This window comes from Penaeus monodon, chromosome 12 (genome assembly GCF_015228065.2).
Source record: "Penaeus monodon isolate SGIC_2016 chromosome 12, NSTDA_Pmon_1, whole genome shotgun sequence".
In the NCBI taxonomy this organism is placed as follows: Eukaryota; Metazoa; Arthropoda; class Malacostraca; order Decapoda; family Penaeidae; genus Penaeus; species Penaeus monodon.
In genome coordinates this window covers 19,680,928-19,686,927 of record NC_051397.1, presented here as the reverse complement: position 1 = coordinate 19,686,927, position 6,000 = coordinate 19,680,928, and positions in this window count along the sequence as shown.

The following is a 6,000-nucleotide window of genomic DNA, read 5'->3' as shown; positions in this document are numbered from 1 at the left end:
GCGGGCCAAAAACCGTTGGCTAGGGGGCGCCCACTTCAGGATCCCCCTAGAGTCAGTTTCCCCCGAGGTCGGGGGCAGAAAGGTTATTGCCCAGAGCTACCTGGCATGATGTCTGACCCTTTTTCAGGGGCAATGATATTTTGCATGTGAGCATGCAGGAGGACTACAAGAATCTCCTTAGAGAGATCATTAGGAGAGTCAGGTGGATGGAAGGTTCTATTTTAGTGTGTTTAATCTCCTGGTGGACCTGGTAATTAGAGGTTTCCAGGCGTTGGTGGTGGGTTGCAGTTTCGTGTGCCGCCTTTTGGGCCACAGCCCTGTATGGCTGGTTTCCTTCTCCTTTTCTTTCTCCCTAATTTTTCTTGGGAGATTTTCATAGCCTCCTTCCTGGTAGGACAACTGTTGGCAAATGTCCTATGGGCACCGCCGCTCCTACAGTCCCTAAAGGAGTGGGTGTTAGAACCTCACCTGTTCTTTCTCTGCTTTGCAGTGGGTTTTCAGGTGCCCATAGCCAAATAGTCCTTGCATTGTTTGAGAGGTGTAAACCTCTCAAATTCGATCGGCCAGGGGGCAACATATACCTTAAAGAGGTATATCCCCTTCCCCTTGATCTTCTTGGCTATGGCATGGTCGGAAAGCCTGACCTTAATTATATAATAGGCTTTCATGATGTATATGTCTTCGACTTGGGCTCCTGCGAAGAAAGAAGTGATATCCTCGTTAACGACTTGTCGGTCAAGTTTCTTGAAGACAAGCCTTAGCTTAGCCTTCATATCACACAAGGATTACCGGGGAGAATCCGAGGTTTTCCAGGGTTTGGACGACATTCTTTGAGAACTTCTCGGCATGGTTGTCGTCCTCAATCAGAGCCAAGTAGGTTCGCGGTGCAGCAGACCAAGATTGCTCAATGACACTTTCAATTTTTCTGTTTGCTATTGTGGTGACTCGCTTTGCTTTGACTAGGTGATGATGACTTCGAGTGTGTCTTGATTAGACAAAGGCAAAAGTTTGGAAAGAAGAGTGGGAAGGAAGAATGGGGGATAGGAGTAGGATAGGGGGGCAGGAAAATGAGTTTTAGTAAAAGAAAAAGGAGCTGGGGCTTAACCCAGTGCGCAGGGTAAAGCTTGGGGTAATAGTTGTAGTGGGTTCATTGAAAGGATGAAAAGGGCCTGGCGCCAGCTTGAATCTTTGTGTTCGGTGCAGATGTCCTTGGGCGCACGTGCTTCCCCTCCGCCACACGAGTCTGGAGGCGAGGGTGGCCGGCCAACTCTCGGTGCATAAGGCATGAGTACCCTACGACCTTGAGCGCGTGCCCGCACTTGAAGGTCGCGCACTCGCGGCGTTCTCGTGGGAAGTGGGTCAGGGCGCGCGGCCCAGAACCCCGCTATAGTGAACAGCAGCTGGATTCTCGGCTAACGTCGAGATAAAGTTAACAGTTTAGGCGCCATCTGCGGTGTGCTCTGGCCACGGCCTCCTCAACCGTGACTCCAGGGCTATCAGCTAACCTGTGCTGTTGAAGCAGTTTGAAGCACGGAGGTGGTCACTAATCAGGGCTGGCCATTCCCGCCTGTGTCAACAGAAGGTTCCCCTTCGTCAGCAGCAGGGCTTACAGAGAGGCGCGACCTTGGCGACCACTCACGATTGGATTAGCACCACTGGCCGTGACACTTCTTTCCTCGGCTCGCATAAATCCTTACGACAAAGGATTTATTGTTCTGGTGTCGTGATTCAGTAGTATTAATAAGATAATTTATTGTCCTGAAGTAGTGTGCAGGATGGAGGTTCACAGGAAACAAGTTTAATCTTGCAATATTTATTTTGATAAAAGTGAACAAAAATTACTAAAATTGTGGTAAAAGACAATAAAACAAAATAAAACTGAACCAAAATCAAATTGTAAATAAAATATGTAAAAAGACTAAAATATTAAAACTAAAGTGAGCAAGATTCACAAAGTATTAGTAAAAGCTTAAAACAAAATGAACTTAAATGAGCAAATATAAACACTACCGATAATAACACAGCAAGAAAAACTAAAATTGAAACAGAACTTAAGTGAAATGAAATAACATAAAGAGAATAAAAGAGTACAGCAAATAAATAAAAGAACATAAAAAACTACGACGGTCCAGCAAAACAAAACTCGTAATAACTAAAGAAAGCGCATTCCCTTTTTAAAAAATGGCGACCTTATGTTCCGTGGGCCTAAACAAAACTCTACTTAACTTTTTAGCGGAGACTCGGTGGGCCTTGCAAAAAGACCGGGCCCAGAGTCACCCGCGTGATGCTATGCATGAGTACAAACCCTGCAGCTTAGCAACACGTCTCGTTGTTCTTTATTATTCTACAAGACGGATGGTCTGAATCTCGGCCCGGTCAGATTAATTAGCTGGTCTCACTTCGGGAGGCTAGGGTCAAGCAGTCATGTTGCTGTTGTCCATCACACTGGTCCCGTGAGTGGCGTAACACTGGCTGCGTATATCCTCTCACCACCCCTGTGTCTGCTAGACATTGCTCTACATACACGCTTTCCCCGTGATTGGACTTCGGTGGTGGGTGGGGCATTAAGAAGGATGAATACTGTTTATTTTATGGCAATATTTCAACAACCCCCCCCCCTCCCAACAGAAGAGATATAAATGTTGACAACCGTGCCATGGCCCAGACTACGTCAGTCACTCTAAGCCACGTGTGGTTGTCTAGTGGCAAGCCTGCTTGCTAAGTACCTCGGAGTAACCCCGCCAGACGTCTCCCTGACCGAGTTGGGAGCACAAGCCGAAACAGCTGCTGCCTCACGACCGCCGCCTCACAATTTAACGCCGAAAGGGCCCCCGAACGGACGCTAGACCGAATGTCAAAAGGAAGAGCCCAAACCATGCGAGCCCTGGTGACCTTAAAAGGAGCCCCAATCACTACCCTTGAACGGGTAACTGGGCTCCTACAGTCTAGTACATATGTTTTCCAGAGTCCTCAAATGCTACAAGTCCAAAGATATAGTCACCACCAGCTAGCTGCATCGCCAAGCCTAAATGTGGTGGTCTGTAGCACGGCAACTCACCACCCTTGTGGCCTGAGGTACACCTTGAAGGCCAAAGTGACACAAAAGCCAATTTCCCATTGTGCCCAAGGGGCATCATGCCTGGCGCCTGGCTTGCTCTGTCAGGAAAGAGGCAGCCCCGGCGACAAGAGGTTGCTAGAAAGCTTGTTTCATGCTCCCCAAAGCACCCGTGTCTGGGACAGAAAACAAGAGAAAGACTTCCCACCTCCTAAGAGAAAGGGAAGCCCCCTCCACAGCCGACAAACCAGGATATCTCCATAAAAGGAGTTTTTCCAACTATAACACAAGTCCAGAAAAGAAACCGAAAACAAAGGATGATGTTCACAGAACACTGCAAAAGCTTCCTAAGAGACGGACATAATTTCCTCTGATGAGAAGATATGACTCCTGCTGTTGACTGCTGCTGTAGTATCACACTTGGGAAGTTTCGATGAAGAGGCCGAGAAGGCCATGACGCAAATGACTAGACTGTGGCAGTCCCTGAAGGGAGGAAGCTGGAGAGAGCCAAACCAGCCCCTCCTCACCCTCACCCGGATGAGACTCCCGCCCCTACCGCCAACCCTGACCCTGGCCACACCCTCACAGGCTGAGCCAACAGGCTGAATCTGTGGCACCCAGTGGCCAGAGCAAGCTGACCTTATCGATCAGGTAAAGTCAGCAAAAGAGAAAAGATTCACAGATAAAGCCTGAAGTCAGACAAAGCCAGAACTCACGAAAGTCAGGAGCTACCAAGGCTCTCCATCTCCCAGTGGATCCCACGGTCAGCCTGAACAACATATGAAGATCCCGTCAACCATTGAGGCCTTCATTTGGAGTTGTCAGACCTCCGACTCTGAAGCCGAATATAAAGACGTCCTCTGATGTTGTAGTGAATCTCAACCCATCAGACGAAACCATAGAATAGAAGAGTTACCCTTCCGCTTTGCAAACATGTTGTGCCGTCAATGACTGGATACGGGTCCAGGAAGATGGGGGCGAGAGATGTTTTATGATCGGCTTGCTTTTTTTTTATTATACTTTTCTTTGTTTTTTGATTATTTGGATTAAATTTTTTATACCACATTTTTCCATTTTTTTCCATCTGCATTGGAGACGCCACATCATGATGTCTGGGGATCTTATAGTAATTGGGTTTTTTCTTTTATCATGTCATTTTAGCTAAACTACCTACTTTTTATGCGGTTTTACAACTTGTGGCCTTTTTACAGAAGTAAATCTAATTTTCGGAAAGGGGGAAGACACCGCCTCTCTTGAGAGGAATGCCACCATCACCTGGTTGACCCGAGATTCCCTACTTATATCATTCTACTTGTGGGGAGGTGGTGGTGTATATATATAGGCCAGGGTCATCCGGGTCAGGAGGGGAGAGCATTTTGGTCATAAGAGCTGCAGTCATGTGATGGGTTTTCCTGGTCGTATAGAGTATACGGGCTTACGGTAAGGTTTGCATTTTTACCTTTTTTCTCTGCATGTCTTGATATGTCTGCGCCTCTCTTTTTATGATTTTATTTCTTTAATCTCGAGTTTTGTTTTAACTGTGATTTTTTTGATGTTCTTGTCTTGATTCTTTTTCGGTATTTTAGTGTTTAAAATGTATTTTACCTGTTTATCTTTCGTGACCTGTTTTATGTTAAATAAACTTTAGTAACAATGTCAGTTGACTCTTACGTTGAGACCCCATCATGTGCATCCCCTCCAGTTTGTCTAATAACCTTGAAGTTAATAATTTCTGGAAATGCCAGCAGTCCTGACTGACCCTGCCTTTTATAGAGAATGTAAGAAAGTATGGGAGAATTTAAGGGAACCCAAGAAGGACCCCCAGTTTGATCTTTCATATAACCTATGGATTATCTAATCTGAGTTCAAATCCCTTAATCGGATTTCTTATCGACTTCAGGTCGACACGCACTAGACATCTCGGACATAACACGCTACCCAGTGTTGTCCTTCCTTGAGCTTGGTAACTTCTATACACTTACACTTCTTTCTATCGCTTCATTCACACCCTTCAAACATCCTCTTCCTTTAAGAACATAATACCTTGTTCCAGACTTAATCATGCCATTAAATCAAGCAGCTCACAGACTATGCATAAAACTGGGGCCATGGTCCAGTCATTATAAGACCGCCTGGTATTTGATGGAAGTCAATCACAGAGTGAACATCTTGTAGCAAACATTTACAAGGCAAAGAAACCCCTGACACCTCGCCCTCCTAAGGGAAGCAGTTCAGGAATGCCAGAAACTGCCATAAGAGTCAGGCAGTAAAAGTGGCTGAAATGTGTGAGTCTTTGACCACCAAACCACCCTTCCAAGCTGTGCAATGGTCAGGTAAGCTACTACTTCTCACCCAAGGTGCACACACCACAACCCTCAGCAGAAGCAACGGACTGGTGGCAACGGTTCTCTCTATAGAACACAGCAAACAGTCTGCCAACTTGAACTATGGGGAAACTCAACAACGCCTACACCAGGCAGACTTGCTCATATCCGAGAGAGGGCAGCGAACCCGATAACTCAGGCTTGATGATCTATTGTATCCCATCATTTCCACCTAAGGACAGCAGTGAGCTTCCATTCCTGCAACTCATCACAGTCCTGAAAAACTTCCACTCTATCCAAGTCTCGAAGAGAGCTATCTAGTTCCCGATCCCAAACCAACGGAACCAGAGAAGTACCACCCCATCTCCTCCTCAGCTGTCTGGGCAGACGCTGAGAGATGGCAAACTAACCAACTCCAATGGAAAATGGGACCCCCACATAGACACCTCCATGGGTTCAACAAGGGCATGAGCAAGCACACAGCTAATCAAGATTTAAGCACAATCGCACTGGTCACTTCTGTGGTATTATTCCTAGACCTGGAGAAGACTTTTGAATTAGCAATCCTCTTGCTATTCAGTGAGAGCCTGATCCGAAGAAATCAGACTATTTCAGAACAGA